The following is a 17,028-nucleotide window of genomic DNA, read 5'->3' as shown; positions in this document are numbered from 1 at the left end:
AAAGCGATCATTAGATACACAGTTCTGCTAAGGTGTCTGGGTCTGGGTCTTGTAGTCTGCAGGGGAAGGCAAAGCAGTGTAAGTAAACACAACAACACACTAAGTGCAGCTGTGGGTAAGGGTCTTTGAGAGCCCAGGTTTCACTGCGCAGTTTGTCCCTGTACCAAGTCTGACAGTGTAAGTAGGAGTTACTGGATTGCAGAAGAGCAGGACGCCCAGAATTTAGACATCTCAGCAGACAGAACATAGAACAGAGGCTCAGAGACTTGCAGGGAAGAGCGAGGCATTTAGCCCAGCAGGGATTTTTGAAAAGTCAAAAAGTTCAAACTGCTGAGATTATTGGAAGCTGTTTAATCTTCACTGTTCATGTGGGGGCTGCCGTCAGCTTTCTGTGGGGCTGTGTTTTTCTGCTCCTGAAGGCTTCCAGCCCCTTTGTGTTAACCTTTTAGTTTTTTTTCTTAATGTATGGAATTTCATCCTTTCTTTCTGGTTTAAGCAATAGGTCTTATAACTAAATTTTTAAATGTACCAAACAATCTAATTAATGCTTTTGGATTCAAGCCATTGATCACATCTTCACCCACTCCCATTCTTTGACCTCTCTGGAGAGTTTCTGCGCACCTCAGATCCGCCAGTAACTGTGTCCCCCTCCTCTAACTTGAGGTGAATAAATACAGACATGAGATCTTTTAGCTGAAACAAACTTGGAGGTTTTTCTTTTCACAGATAATCTACTGTAGTGCACTGAGGGTTTAAGGAGACTTTCAAAATGACAGATAGCTTCAGGGAACATGATCATCATTGTGATGTAACTCACACTTTACAAGATCATGGGGAGAGCCAGAATTCATTTCACGGCTGTGCCAAAGACTGCCATTTGTTCATAAAGGGTTTTATTCATTGAGAGAAGAAACTCAGAGTCAAATGTGCTCACCTCTAAACAATGTAAATAAGACTTTGGCTGTGTATATTTGACACTAACTTATTCCTGGTTTTCTGATAAGCAACTCAGGTCCTTTTCAGAAATGGATGGGAATTTTCATTGTCACTCATCATCAATGACTCATTGTTATTAGTTCGAGTGACAGATGCAGAATTCCAAGTAACCTTCCTGACTCATTTGACCATCAGATGACATTCTTTCCTGGAAGACTTTTCACCTCCTTTTATGCCAAATTAAAACGGTTCCTGGTTGTCAGACGCTGTTTTTTCTCTTTCCTGCCAGCTCTCATTTTCTATACTTCACTATTGGTTCCCAGCTCCTGGGAGCCAATTGTTCTTCCGTTGGTCCTTCTGTAGCCTCTTCCTGGCTCTCCCCCAGCTCCACTCCTGGCTCCCCTTCATCCTCCATGGATTCTTCCTGCTGTGGCTGGAGACACCCTTTTGATTCAGCCAGATAAGCTCCTGGTCCCTTCTCTGGCAACATCTTTCTCAACATGCCTGCCCCACAGTAAAAGCTCTTGTGTTCTGCCACCAAGAGTTTCTTCCCCTTAAAATTAAAATTGAGTCAGTCTAGAGGTGCTTTTGAGGCAGTGACCAAAATAAAATAAAATTCTACAAAATCTTTCATATTCCAGAAGAATTTCCTTCGTAACATGTTTGTTACAGATGTAAGTAGGTATAAGTAGATGTAAGTTCTTCAAAATGGAGTACCTGGGCCGGGGAGCCTGCATTTTAGAAAATTAAAAGTAGAGAGGATCTTATGCACAATCAACGTTGAGAGTCATGGGAACAGACTTTCTCAGACCCTCTCTAGGTTCTACCATTGAGGTCAGGCCAGCTGGATGTGTTGGAAATTGCTCATATCTCTCTCTGGAGAGCAGCAGCCAGCAGTGAGGCCTTCTATTGAAGGTAGCTAATTCCAGAAGAGCACTGCTATGGTGAGCTGCAACCTTGAAAAATTAATATTAGTAAATCACTACCATCTTTTGAGGCTTGTTGGAAACCATGCATTATAATTTTATAGATGAAAATTTATCAGTAATTTGTATTTCTTCTCTAACTCATCTTCAGGTCGCAGTCCTGGGTGTTTGAGGTGGACATTGACATGGTTTGACCACCTGGGTAGAAGTCCAGCAAGCTGCATGGCCAGACCAGGGCCCAGGGGTGGATGTTGAGAGTCAAGAAGAGGCCAAATCTGTAGAGAGCTTTGTAAAGCAAGTGAACTATCATCCTAAAGAAATATTTGACAGGGTTGTAGCACTCAGAATATCTACTCTGACCTTAGGAGGTTTATCTCAGACCAATTCCCATAAAGAGGAGAAATGGGAGGAAAGGCTGGAAAAATTCAATGGCAGCCACACTGGCCCTTGGATGCCTGTTGAGAAAGAAAGATTAGACTCGGCCCCTAGTGCATGGTGCTTATGCAGGAAATTGAGATGGTCTATCTCACACACAAGTGTAAAGTGAATTGATGAGATGTATTAGTTAGCTCTTGACCGGTGATGCTGTATAACAAACACCCTCCAGAGTCTCAGTGCCTTTTAAAAAAAGCATTCCTTTTTCTCATGTGCCTGTGGGTCATCTGGGACAGCTCTGGGCGTGGCTCCGGGCATTGCTCAGGTTCAGTCTTCTCAGATTTGATTCTGGGACCCACACAGAAAGGATAGCAGCTGCCAGGCATGTTCTCCTCATGGTGGGGTCATGGACCACGTGTTGATGGGGCTAAAATATGCAGTGTCGCTTACGGCACATCTGCTAAGACTCCGTTAGCCATGACCATGACCTTGACCGTGTCCTATCAGTGGGGCAGGGAAGGATACTCCACTTTGAGGAGGGGAGCAGTGCATACTTGCTGAAATAATCCAGTCTGTCACATGCAGAGAGACTGAAAAGCCAAAGATCAGTTACTTTCTGAGAAGCAGCTGTATGTCTTATTCACCTTTTTAAAGAAGATGGTGCCTTACAGTAGATGCCCTGTTGTTGACTTGACTTGCCTGGAATTGAAATTGGCCTCTAGCAATGGATTTGGGAATTAGGGAGGCTAAGGCTGAAACATACCTCACCAGCCTCCAAATTTCTTCTCCCAAGATATTTGTGGCTGTATCAGCCCATCCAGCTGCTCTCTGTTGGGTATTAAACAATAAATCTTTCACCAAATTCCACCCACTGTTTGTAGGAGTTGGGCAGGACTGAGCTGTTAAAGGTTGGAAACTTGGATAGTAAAAAAATAACCTGTGTGCTTTAGCTTTGAAAGCTTAATAAACGTTTGTACTTTGTTTTTTAAAAGCTATGAAAATTATTTGGTTTCTTGGAACAGATTAAGGTTTCATGTTATTTTTAGAAGGTTGAGAAGTATTTTAAATAAAGGATTAATTGAACTGGAAAGACCATAGACCATATTGGAATAAAGGAAGAAAAATAATTTATTTAAGAATCTAGTAATGTACCTATGAAAATATAATTATTATATTTTCTTGATTAAAGTGAAATGAATACATAGAAGTAATTTGTACTAAAATAACTTTCATTTTTATGATACCATCACGTATTTATGTATGTTTTTTTCCCTTTGGAGGTAGTTCTATATACGTTATCTCATTTGCTGCTCACAACCAGCCTGAGCATTAGCAGGGCAGAGAGAACCATCCACATTTGCTACAGAACTCAAATTCAGAGAGGGCAGGGGCTGTCCAGGCCCACACAGCAAGACACTGGCAGCTAGAACTAGAGGGAAGCCTCCCAGCCTCTGTGTGAAGGTGTGTAAACCACAGACTTAGAGCAGAGAAAAACTCAGCCGGGCCTGCAAATCAGCAGCAGGTGGACAAGTAAAACCGTAACAGGTGAGGAAAGGTAACCATTTCTACACCAGCCTGGGAGAAACACAGATCATCCAACAGTTCGTGTCCACCGTGAGTGGGGCCCTGTGCCTGGTACGAGGCTGGGGTGCAATGTGCAGAGGGAGAGTGGAAGACGAATCCCACATGTCACCAGCCTTTAAAAGCTTGTAAAAGCTGAGGAGGAACTGGGGAGGTTAGCGTCTGGCACGACCTAGTGGGGCTCATGCAGAGTTATAAGGATGCTCAACATGTTAGTTATTCCCAAGATTATCATGTTAACAAGACAAGATATAGTGTAAGTACTTTAATTTTTAAAAATCTTTCATAGATGGCATATGAAGATGATTTTACCCTCTGGAAATTATACTGCCTCAACATTCTTGTTTTCAGTGTCACAAAGGCTCTCTGTACCTCGGATTGGACCTCTTCCTCCTCAGGGTTCCTGTTAGTCTTTAAGATCCTAGGCAAGAGTTTAATGGGTCTGCAGGAACCAGTAAGCTGATAGGTTTCAGCCACCTGAGCGAAAGTAGTGAACCCTAAACATTAGAAAGAGTTCAACGATCTCTTGATAATCCCCCAAGACAGACAGACCAGGACAGGGGCCCTACTGCAGACATGCAGCTCACTCCCTGGGCCCAAGCCCTCCAAGGACACGCCTGACTAGGGGCCGAGACCCTTGCCTCTAGGGTTTGCTTACAGCAGGGATACCTCACCTGCGCACCGTGGATGGGATTCAAGGGATCCACGAGCTTGGATGGGAAAAACCATGACATCTCTATTCTCACTCGCCTCCAAATGAAATGTAATATGTCCTTCAGTGATAACAGAGGCACCCCGCTAGTTGTGTTAGTCACTAGAAACCACAGACATTTTCAAATGACGTTACAGACATCGCAGGTAAATCAGAAGCTCACTGACACTTGCTACCAGTTAGAAACTGCAGTGCTTGATAAACCTTAGCTCTTGCTATTTGGCATATGAATAAATAAGCATGTATTTTACTATGTCACAACTTTTAAACTGTTTTGAAAATGAGATTTATTTCTGGTTTCTTTCATCACCCCACGGAGGCTATGTATTTAACAACATTCTGGGAAGGGGTCCCCGGCTTCACGAGACTGCGAACAGGGTTCCTGGCACACAAACTAGGTTAAGAACCCCAGTGGAGTCTTGTTTAGAGCCTGCAGTTATTAGAAAACAGGCTGCTTAAGATGACAGGTAGCATTGCTCCCACCCCAGAGGGCTTCTGTTGATTTTTTTCAAGTAATAGTAACAGTTATTTCAAGAATTCCATTTTTAAACGTTTCTTTTTTAAGAAAAGAAAAACTATACTGGGCTCATTCTTCCTTCCTCTTTCTCAACCCAAACACAGGTGTACAGTGCGCGGCGCGCACATGCACACACAGACACACACACACAGAGCTTCCTGCAGGGGGCGGGCGGGCCTGGGCCACCCACCTGGGTGCCTGTCAAACCTGGTGTCCAGCCTGCTCCAGACTCCTGGTGGTTTTCTGGGAGCATCTGTGTCACCTTTTCATTGCAAAGTAGAAAACAGAGAGCTCACTGGCAGGTTGGGGTCTGTGCCCCTGGCCCTTCCCAGCCTCTCCCTCCCCACCTCTGTGTTCCTGGGTAAATAGAACCCTTCTTAAAAATTGTTAAGACATGGGGAGGGTATAGCTCAAATGGTAGAGTGCATGCTCAGTATGCATGAGGTGCTGGGTTCAATCCCCAGTACCTCCTCTAAAAATAAATAAATAAACCTAATTACCCTCACCCCCAAAAAAACTTAAAAAAAATTATTAAGAATTCACTGTTTCCCACTGTTCATGTCTCAATCGCTTTATGCTGCTTAGAAATCTTGGGAAGAAAAGAACCCTTGGTGCAGTTAAAGAAATCTAAATTTTCCCACAAAAGATAATACAATATTGTGTTAAAGTTGAAGCTAGGATTATTTCCAAGCCCCAATCAGGTTTTATAATGGTTTGTGTCACATACCTTTTCATTGAAAGTTAGCAAAAATAAGATGGTGTTACAGAGAAGACGCTTGGATCTTACACATTAAATTCACAGCCATATCACAGTTGAATGGTGTGCTATGTATCGTGTGATAGAAGTAGCCAGTTGTCTACCAAGCCATTTGTGCCTGAAAAACCATTTGGTTAGTACTAACTGATTTATGGATTTGTTTTTCACTTCAATGAATTGAACCAAAAATGAATTTTTTCCATCTTTGATCATACTGAATATTTGCTGCAGGACAGAAAATCATCAGCATGTATGCCTGGGATTCTTATAATGCTGTGCTCAGAGATGTGGTGCTTCTAGGCTAAGAATCCTTTAGGGCTATACACATGGCCATGTATACGTACCAGTGTAAGAATGACTGAATTAATCTACTGTCGATTGTGTGCCTGGCTCGTTGCTCGGTGGGCACCGGGGAGACGATGGTGAACTTGAACAGCACAGCCCTGTCTGTAGAGCTTTGCTATGGAGGAGCACAGGTAGATTAACGAACACCTGTGGGACAGGGTCACATGGGCGTGTACAGGAGAGACTCCTAACCCAGAGGAAGGAGCATCCCATCTGAAACTAAAGGATGAGTGCCAGTCGTCGGGCAAAGGGAGGCAGGCGACTAGGAGGAAGACGTGTGCAGAAGCCCAGAGCAGCAGGAGGCAGGCAGACCGAGGGCCTGGAGGAAGTGGCTGCCCTCCAGGAGATGTGGAGACTTCAGGCAGAGAGGACCGAAGCAAGAGGCAGGACGTGAGCATACACCTTCCAAGCCATGCTATGGAATTTCAACCTTATCCTAAGGGCAAGAGCGATGGAGTGGCCTTATCAACTGTGTATTTCAGGAAGTGCCCTCTGTCAGCATTGCAGACAGTGAACTGTATGGTGATAAGATGGGTCCAAGGAGATGGGCGAGAGGGCTGCTGCCCCAGGGTACGGGCAGGTTACAGCAACCCAGGCTCAGGTAGTAGCCACGGAGATGGAAAGATGCCGTGGGCGGATCCCAGAAATACTCTGGAGGAAGAAGCCACAGCACTCAGTGCTTCATTAAATTCATTGAGTTGGGGCAAAGAAGACAGTTTGATCCTTCTGTCTCCTGAGCATGTGGTTATTTTCCCATGTTAGAAAACTAATGCTTTTAAAGAAAAGTAGAGTTCACATATTTCAGGTGAATCATGACACGATGACCTGAGTCTGTAAAGAACATGACTCAGTTTAACCACCTGGAGCCCTCTGGCTCTTGGTCCAGAGCTTTATCTGCAGCAGCTTAAACACGAGGATCCAGAGACAGTGAAGTCAGCTTCCGGGCACCGAACCTGAGCCCCGCGTATGTCCAGCTCTGAATGGTTGGCTGGAGTCTGCAGTCAAAAAACACACAGAAGGAAGAAAACGGGAGAGGAGAAAAGGAGTGTTAGAAAATAGTAGGAAAAGAAATGCAGAAAGGAGGGAGCAAGAAAGGCAGACGCGGAGAGGAAGTGAGAGGTAGTGAAATGGATGTGGTAACACAGGTGCGGGATCCGAGCCCTGCGGGGCGGAGCTGTGACCGGAGAGGGCGCCCCCCAGCTGCTCAGGGTGCCAGCCCTGCCACCGGGGCAGAACCCCAGTGACTCAGCTCCCTCGGCCAGAACGTTCCCCACGGCCAGCATGACCTCTCCTCCCTTCTGTCCAGCTCTTTACAGTTTACAAGGGGAGGTCCTGAAGAGCACTGAGAGCTTTGTGGAGAGCGAGGTGGACTCTTTAATAGTCTTTTGACAAAAATCGTTTTAATAAGCTGCTAATGAATCCGTTTTCAACCCTGCTAGAAGCAGAAAGTTTCCCCTTCTCCTGGGGCTTCGGGATAGACAACAGAGGCGGTGAAGACAGTACTGAGAGGAGGAAGCAAATTCTTCAAGAATCCACAGATAGCAAGGGACTGTCCATGGACAAAGACTGGACTCTGGGCGAGTGCTTTAGCGAAAGTAGAGGAAGGGGAGCCTAGCCTCAGGATGTCAGGGAACAAGCAAGGGAACCCCATAGATGCAACCAGGCTGGAATAGGTCCAGTCTCCTCGACTTGCTGACTAAAAGTCATCAGCGGTTCCTTGGAGAGAAAAACTGGGAGATAACATCATAACGTGCATTTGTGAAACTTTTACCCATAACTTTGTAGGGCGAGTCCTTCTAATGCTCATCCCAGAGGGGACATCCCAACAGAGTCCTTCGCTGGCATCATAGAGGAGTGGCCCCGCCCCCTCATATATGATTATCTGCAGGCAGCTAACGAGGGAGATCCTGCCCAAGTCAAGAAGCTGGACCTAGTGTGGGAACAATCAAGAAAACCGCCCGCCCCCGTGAAAGTTCAGTGAGCCTTGTTTTGTTCAGTCCGTCGCCATGGGAGCCTCACACACCCCCAGGAGGCAGGGGTGGAGGGCTGTTCATCCACACAAATGAGAAACAGCAGGCGAGGCTGGCTCACACCCTGGGAAGCAGGGGGCTACCCCAGAGCCCTCTCAGAGCAGCCCGACTCTTCACAGGATTGGGGTCCTGGTTTTGCTGGGCTGTACAGAGCCACCCTTTGGGACAGAGCTCTCACACTGAATGTGCGAAGCCAGGATGCTGAACTGTTCATCTTCAGCAAATGACTCTATGACTCACTCTCCGGGGGCAGAACCCTCCCACTGTGCACAGCCAGCCCTTCCTCTGCCTGTGGTCAAACCATTTGGGCAGCCAATTCATAATCAGAAGGACGATTTATAAACGTAGAATGAGAAATATAACCATCAAGAGAAGAGAACCCGCATGGCCAGCCCCGGAGGGCCTTTCTGGACACTTGGGTCAGATACTCTCACGAAAGACCGGAAGCCATTTGAATGTGCATTTTACAAAAATACTTTGTTAGAAGACTAACAATTTAAAATAATGCACCTAAAGTCAATTTAAAAACATGTCTTTTCTTATGCTGTGCATTTATTTATGTATTTAAAAATTGTTCTCAACAAAAGAAAGAGACTATGTCTCATGCGATATTTTGGAAAAATGCATCCTTCACCAACAGGAAAGTCTCAACAACAGAATTTGTGGGGTGTCCAGGGCATATTTCCAGCCTGTCCTGGATTACTGCCATGAAATTCAACCCCGGGGTCAGTGTGCTGCACACAGGCGTCCTCCTACTGTAAAAGTAAATTGGACCTACTCCGGAGGAGAGTGATCTTTGGCCATGGTTTTATTTTTATCTGACCAAGAAGTGCTCACCTCATTTCTGCCCATAATTGTCAAACTGCAACTCTGCTTTTAAAATAGTTTTCTTCAAAACCCAGAAAAGCCTCTAGCAGTTAACTTCATGAAAGTCTGTTTCTGTTTGCCTCCCTCTCCTCACACCTGTACCTCTGTGGCTTGCTCTGTCTCCCTTGATTTGTGTGTGGCTCCTGGCTTTGTCTCTGGGGAGCATGAGCTCATTTCCAGTCTTGCTGCCTTTTGCCTTCCTGAAGACTGTCTCTCTCTCTCTCTCGAGTTTATGTCTCCAGCTTAGGCATCTGGTCAGAGCTCCAGGCTTGCAGATGCATAGGACCCCCACCACGCAGAGTGCCAGCACCTTCCATGGTTGCACAAGGCAAATACCTGATGGTCACATTTGGCTCCCTCCTCTCCCATTCTTCCTTGAACCCATCACCGGGCTCTGTTTTCTTACTTGGTGGGTGCATTTCCCTCCCTTTGCGTTGGCCCGGCCAGCTGCAAGCTACCGTCGTCTCTCACCTTGCCTCGGCAGGGGTCTCCTAGTGGACTCCCACTCTCCACTCCTCTCCCTACCCAGTCCACCCTCTACCATCCCAAACAGAATCTTCTCACACTGCCTCTTTCCTTAAAAGTGATTTCCTGCTGGTGGCTAATTGGAAGGGGGCCAGAATCCTTAACCTGGCCTACAGATCGTGCCCCACCTACCTCTCCAGCTCCAAGGGCCCCCTCTCCCTTCCTGGAAAAAGCCACGGTCCTCTCTGTTAACTCCCACTCACCTCTGAGTGGAGGGGCTGGCGGGGGGATCTGGGGTGGTTCCTAGGGAAGCACACTCCTCCCATGTGGCTTTCTGTACTCAGCCTTCAAGCTCTGACAGATTCGCCACCCTGCTGGCTTATCTGGTGAAGGTCTCTGCCCCAGGGACTCATCAGCTCCCAGAGGGAAGCCTTCTCTGTTCCTCACCTCGCATTCCCAGCAACCCGCACCTTGCCTGCCCTAAGTGCTCAGTGAACATTTGCTGAAGGAGGGAGGGAAAGATGAAAGGGGAGAGATGAAGGATAAAAAAGAATTGGACATTCTTTTGCCTGTATCTGCCCTCATCTCTCTTTTACCTTTCTCTCTTTAAAAAAAAAAAAAAAAAAGTGTATTATTTTTTTAGCTCAGTGACTAGGTTAGTGTTCTCAACTGGAACAAAAAAGTTTCCTTCCCCGAATCTAAACTAAACAAAACAAACTGAAGCGCTTTGCTGTACACCTGAAACTAACATTGTAGATCGACTACACTTCAATAAAAAATAAGAATTTTTTTTAAAACTAAACAAAATTCACAGCTCACACCCTCAAACCTCCTAGCAGCACAAATGAAAATTTTCAGACTCCAAGAGAAGTGATACAATTTTTTAATTAAGTTTGATCAGGAACTAGTAACCGTGATACAGTTCTAGGAGGATTGAAATAGCAATTAAAAATGACTCGTAATGTATTTAGGCCTATTACAGCCATAATTTACACATAGATTTATTCCCTTGACAAATATGTGAGGCCTATCTTGTGGCAGCTACAAATCTGAATAAAGTAGTCGCTTTCAAGTGTTCTTGCCTCTGCAACTCACAATACAAGATGCGTTTTACATTGGGATTCAGTGTACACAAATACTCAGTTTCAGGAAGCAGTGCTTGATTGGATGAGATGCCTTGATGTTTTTTAGTTTATGCTTTTTTATTTTTTAATGCAGGTCATGACCAACTGAATTAACTTTATGACCCCTTACTTGATTACAGCCCTTTAGTTTGGAAAACTCTGAATAAAACCTAGGCCCTTCCTGTGTGTAAAGCAGCTCCCATCCTGGGGGGCCGATGCCTGGCAGTTAAGCCAGGTTAGCACAGAGCACCAGCCTCAGGCTGGGCTGGGGTTTGGGGTGTGTCCCTTCTAACCCAAGGATGGCATATTTAGCAGGCCGGTCAGTAGGTGGGCACCTTCCTGCCTGCCTGCCTGCCTGCCTTCTTAGAACAACTCAACTTGAAAATCAGTTACTTCAGGTTCAGCAAACTTAAACCAATAGGTCAATCCTACTTAACGAAGAACAGGCCGAGGGAAGTTGCATGTAAACTGCTGTGTGTGAGTGTATGAGGGTGGGGGGGACCGTCGTTTTCATCAGATTTTCAAAGCATTAGGGAATAAAAAAGGGTTAAGGATCAGTGCTCTAGAGGTTAAAAAACAGAGCCTCTGATATTCGTGGGAGACTTATAGATGAGAGGGTGGAGAGTTTTAGCGTTTGCTGCCTCTGCCTGGGTGCCCTCCGTCCCAGTCTTCCTTCACTAACCTCTTCCCGCCACACGCACGCAGGCCCGCGGTGCTCAGCCCCCGCCCCGCCGCGCCCCGCCCCGCCCTGCAGCGGGATCTGAGCTCCGGAGCTCTAGCAAGTACTGCCAGGAGGGTTTTGCTACCTGCCCCAAGGCTCTCTGTACTGAATGGGATGTTAGCCTCCTGTTAAGGTGAACTCCTGGTGAATCACAACTTTCTCACTGCACTTTGCTCTTAGATGCCCTCTGTCAGCCCTTTCAGACAACGCAATGGAATCTCTAGAAATTAATCGGCCACGAAGTTAGAAAACCACATTCCCAGGCCATAAACAGCTAACAGGGTGGCTTCACGGGTACGGAGGACCCAAGGCTGATTTAATGTTCTGCTCTTGCTGTCTTGAAATTCTGAATAATTTTAATAGGATGCCCTATAGTTTTTTTTGTAGTGGGCTTCACATATTGCACGGCCAGTACTGACCATTAGCTAGAGCTTTTTTTTTTTTTTTAATTTAAGTATAGTTGGTTTACAATGCTGTGTAAATTTCTGGTGTACGGCATAGTGATTCAGTTATATATATATATGTGTGTGTATATATATATATATATATATTCCTCTTTGTATTCTTTTTCATTATACAATATTACAAAGTATTGAATATAGTTCCCTGTACTATACAGTAGGACCTTGCTGTTTATCTATTTTATATATAGTAGTTTTTATCTGCAAATCCGGAACTTCCGTTTTATCCCTCCACCCCCTACTTCTCCCTCCTCCGTAACCACAAGTTTGTTTCCTATGTCTGTGAGTCTGTTTCTGTTTTGTAAATAAGTTCATTTGTCTCATTTTTTAAGATTCCACATATGAGTGATATCATATGGTATTTTTCTTTCTCTTTCTGGCTTACTTCACTTAGAATGATGATCTCCAGGTCCATCCATGTTGCTGCAAATGGCATTCTTTTATTCTTTTTTGGTTATTTTTATAGCTGAGTAATATGCCATTTTATAAATATACCACAGCTTCTTTATCCAGTCATCTGTTGATGGACATTTAGGCTGCTTCCATGTCTTGGCTATTATAAATAGTGCAGCTATGAACACTTGGGTGCATCTATCTTTCTGAGTTAGAGTTTCCTCCAGATATATACCCAGCAGTGGGATTTCTGGATCATATGGTAGGTCTATTTTTGGTTTTTTTGAGGAATCTCCATATTGTTTTCCATAGTGGCTGCACCAAACTGCATTCCCACCAACAGTGTGGGAGGGTTCCCTTTTCTCCACATCCCCTCCAACATTTATCGTTTGTGGACTTTAATGATGGCCATTCTGACTAGTGTGAGATGATACCTCATTGTAGTTTTGATTTGCATTTCTTGGACAATTAGCAATATTGAGCATTTTTTCACGTGCCTATTGGCCATTTGTATGTCTTCATTGGAGAAATGTTTGTTTAGGTCTTCTGCCCATTTTTTTTGATGGGTTTGTTTATTTTTATTACTGAGTTGGTATAAGTTGTTTGTAAATTCTGGAAATTAAACCCTTGTCAGTTGTATCATTTGCAATATTTTTTCCCATTCTATAGGTTGTCTTTTCCTTTTGTTTATAGTTTCCTTTGCTGTGCAAAAGCTTATAAGCTTAATTAGGTCCTTTTTGTTTATTTTTCATTTTTATTTCTATGACCTTGGTAGAGTGCCCTAGGAGAACATTGCTGAGGTTTAGGTCAGAGAATGTTCTGCCTGTGTTTTCCTCTAGGAGCTTTATAGTGTCTTGTCTTACGTTTAAGTCTTTAAGCCATTTTGAGCTTATTTTTGTGTATGGAGTGAGGGAGTGTTCTAGCTTCACTGATTTACATGCGGCTATCCAACTTTCCCAGCGTCACTTGCTGAAGAGGCTGTCTTTTCTCTGTTGTATATTCTTGCCTCCTTTGTTGAAGATTGACCATAGGTGTGTGGGTTTATTTCTGGGCTCTCTATTCTGATCCATTCGTATGTCTGTTTTTGTGCCAGTACCACACTGTTTTGATTACTGTAGCTCTGTAGTATTGTCTGAAGTCTAGGAGGGTTAGTTCTCCAACTTTGTTCTTTTTCTTCAGGATTGCTTTGGCAATTCTGGGTCTTTTGTGATTCCAAATAAATTTTAGGATTATTTGTTCTAGTTCTGTGGAAAATGTCCTGGGTAGTTTGATAGGGATTGCATTAGATTGCTTTGGGTAGTATGACCATTTTAACAATATTCTTCCAATCCAAGAGCATGGGATTATATAGAAACTTCAACCTGTTCCTTTGTTTTGTTTGTGTGTGTGTGTGTGTGTGTGTGTGTGTTTGTTTCTTTTGGGAGGTGGGGGTAATTAGGTTTATTTATTTATTTTAATGGAGGTACTGGGGATTGAACCCAGGACCTTGTGCATGTTAAGCACACACTCTACCACTGAGCTATAACCTCCCCACCTTTGACCTTTTAAGTGCCTGTGTTTAGAAAAGTAATTAATGATCCACTGATTAGACCATGGTGACTCAGTGAAGTGCTGGCATGCTTTGTAAAAACAACAGCAACAAACAAGAAAACAACACACTGTATTTAGTGTCTTAGAAATCTGCTGACTCGATCCTGGTTGGGGAAGTATTTATGTAGTACTTGGTAGTCTCCGAGGGCTTGAGAGCCACCAGTTAGTTCTGGGCCCAACCTGGGTCTACAAGAGAACTAATTCTGATAAATTATTTATAGAGTTTCTACTCCTGAGGCCTGCCAGCACCTCCTGACTTTGTGTAGGGCAGACACAAATGACTTCAATTCTTGAAAAGATTTATTTAGCCACACAGTCCTACTGTTTGAGTAGGAAAGAACCTTTAATAGCCTAGCCAACTGCTGAGGCCCAGAAACCTGCCTAAGTCACATCACTAAATAGGCATTTAGGATTAGAATTTCAGGTCCTCTAACTTAAGAACCCAACGTCCCTTCAACAGCTCACTGCCCACAGTGCGATATTACACATGCTAGGAACTTAACTTGGGACCGATGAGAACAATTACAACAAACATTTGCTAGTGATTGTAAGTTTTGTTGTTTGTTTGTTTTGGTGATTGTAAGCAGGGGGCCGCTTTAGAAAATGGAATATAATGAGGAAACCAATATATAAAGCAGATACAGTTCTGTGTGCTCTAGTTGAAGGGGAAGAAAAGGTGAGCGATGTTGGGGAGGGGCCTCCCAGCTCCCAGGGAGCTCCATCTAGAAATACATTAGTTCTGCAGACACCATGGCTGTGCTTTGGCCCAGGGGATATAAGCAAAGGGCTGCGTTGGTCTTGTTCGCTTTGGTGGTCCCTCTGGCAGCCGTGTGGAGGACAGCCTGACGGGGCGACCCAGGATGGTTTCCCAGTGGTTCGTGAAAGAGGTGACAGGGCCCACGACTGCAGTGGCCTTCAGAGACAGGGAGCAGAAGCATAGAAGAGAGCGCAGAGGTGATACAGTGAGCAGTCCTGTTGATCAGCTGGGTGGGAGGGGTGAGGGCCAAGGGCACAGATGAGTGCCTTCTCTACCTTGGGCAGCGCGATGCGTGGGGGCGCCATGTGCTAAGAAAACGTGGTTTAGTGAGGAGCGAGTCCCAGGGAGCATAATAAATACAGCGTAGGACCCACTGCATGGGAGGTGTCTATGGGACAGTGAGGTGGAAACGTCTAGCAGGCAGTTGGAAAGATGGCATGAACTCACCAGAGGGAAATGCATCCACGAGGAGAGTAAAGGCCCGAGTGTGGTGCTTGGAGGTCAGTGACGTCCAGACTCACCGCAGACAGTGCCCTTGTGCCCCAGAGGAATGACTGGGGTTCTCCACTCCCACAGCACTCTCCCAAGCCTGGGTGTTTGCAACAGATCACCAAACCTTATATTTTAAAACTACTCATAATGAAGTTGAGTCTACAGTTTCAACTTAAGAAAAATGAAATGTCTCAGAAGTTTTGCAGAGAAGTCTCATTCTGGATAAATTTTTTTAAAGAGTACTACTTTGACAGGTCACAGTTTGCTTTTTAAGGGAATGGTCATCTATTTCACTGAGCCGGTGTGTCCTGCTCATGGACACAGCCCCCTGCCCCTCGGATGATGTCGATTCTTTGCTACAAGATCACAGAGGCATGCTTACTTTGGAAAAGCACACCTGTCAGGAATATAATTTTTCAGTTGTGTATTGTGGTCAAATTAAAAGGTTTTGAAGGGTCTTAGAATTGCTTGCTTTTCGTGGGTGTAATGTACCTGTGAGATAACTCAGCTCTGAAACCTTCATTTTGAGGTTAAATTGACAGGCTCCAAAAAACATAGTAACTGGCTGCGAAAGAACGTGTCTCAAGAGTATGGGGGAGGTGAGAACAGCAGGGACTAGACGTCAGACACAGTTCTCAGCCCAGACACCCCACGTGCAGCCCTGGGACTGTGACAGCTCTGTCTGGCTCTGAGATTCACTTTCTCCACCTGTACATGGGAATCTCTGCTGCCCACATCACAGGTTCCATATGGGGCAAGCGAATTAAAGAATGTGGGCTGGTACTGAAAACCAGAAAGCCCTACAAATGTTTAAGCCATCCTGATGTAAGATGGTGTTGATACTGATTTCAAGCCCTTGAATTTCTGGAAAGAACTGGAGACATTCCCAAGGGGTTGATAGCATAAACTTATTTTTTCATATTTGGAAGAGAATTGTTTTATTCTGTGGAGAATTAAGGAGAACTCCCAGGCACAGTTTCTGGCCTTGCAAATCCGGAGACAGGATGAGGCTGACGTGGGCTGGTACCCGGGGAGAGGCGCCTGGTGGGGTCAAGGAGCGGCAGCCCCGGAAGTAGACTCACTGAGCATTCAAGCACTTTGCTTAGAGTGGAGTTTATTTCAGAGTTTCACAATTTAGCAGGTGACATCTGGAGAACTACTGAGGACCTGTTTTCTTGAGGACATACAAATTAGAACTTATGTTATTGATTTTATTATAATGACACAGAGCCCTAATCCAGCAGCTAAATTGCAGGGAGCTCAAAGACCTCAATAGCAGGGCTCCTGTTCTGAGTCCCATAAAGGCAGAGAACACTGGAGGACTGGGGGAGAGAAGGGAACGTAATTCTTCTGCCTCGTTAGAGTCTACTCTTCATATGATGACCCTCCTGGCTCCAAAATTTGGGGATTGTAGGATTTCCTTCTGCATGAGAACAGGCTGATTCACTTTTTAAAGTCATCTCATTTGTATTCACGTTTTAATATCTTCTTTCAAAAACTATTTGTTGCACACTAAATCTTTTCCACCTTCTACCTCCCTCTTAGAAATAGCAACTATTTCTCTTTGCTTCTCTGTAAAGATCTTTTTTGCTTTTCTCAACAGTTTCATCTTTGTTTCCAATCAGTGGATCTACCTCATGGTATGAGTTGCTTCAATGTGCTTGCATCTCCCATGCATGCTCATCTCTCCTCCTGGAAGCACAGAATGTCCCCAACATTAGAAACAGGAGTTAAAAACAAGCATTAAACAAACCTAGGAAGTTTGAAGAAATAGAAATATATGAAGTTGCCCTACTGAGGAGCTGAGGGGACCTTAGCTCCCCATTAGTCAAGTTCCCACACTTGATGCTCAAAGAGACAGTCTGTGCCAGGCAGTGGCACAGCCAGGGCGGGAGGCAAATGAGACTGTAGGGGTGGGGGGCCTGGCCCAAGGTTATGCTGAATTGTAGGGTAAAGGTTACAAAAATTCTACATTTACT

The 17,028-nt window shown here is 44.8% G+C and overlaps 1 protein-coding gene and 1 non-coding gene across 3 annotated transcripts in view; one reads left to right on the top strand and one right to left on the bottom strand.

Moving 5' to 3' along the window:
• Window positions 1–17,028, top strand: part of ZDHHC14 (zDHHC palmitoyltransferase 14) — a 245,053-nt gene that overhangs the window by 188,352 nt on the left and 39,673 nt on the right. The window lies entirely within an intron of this gene.
• Window positions 13,668–13,740, bottom strand: TRNAV-AAC (transfer RNA valine (anticodon AAC)). The gene has a single exon. It is a non-coding gene; the product is annotated as a tRNA-Val (tRNA).

Source organism: Camelus bactrianus, chromosome 8 (genome assembly GCF_048773025.1).
Source record: "Camelus bactrianus isolate YW-2024 breed Bactrian camel chromosome 8, ASM4877302v1, whole genome shotgun sequence".
NCBI lineage: Eukaryota > Metazoa > Chordata > Mammalia > Artiodactyla > Camelidae > Camelus > Camelus bactrianus.
Note: the sequence above shows the minus strand (reverse complement) of the source record. Positions and strands in the feature narration are given on the sequence as shown.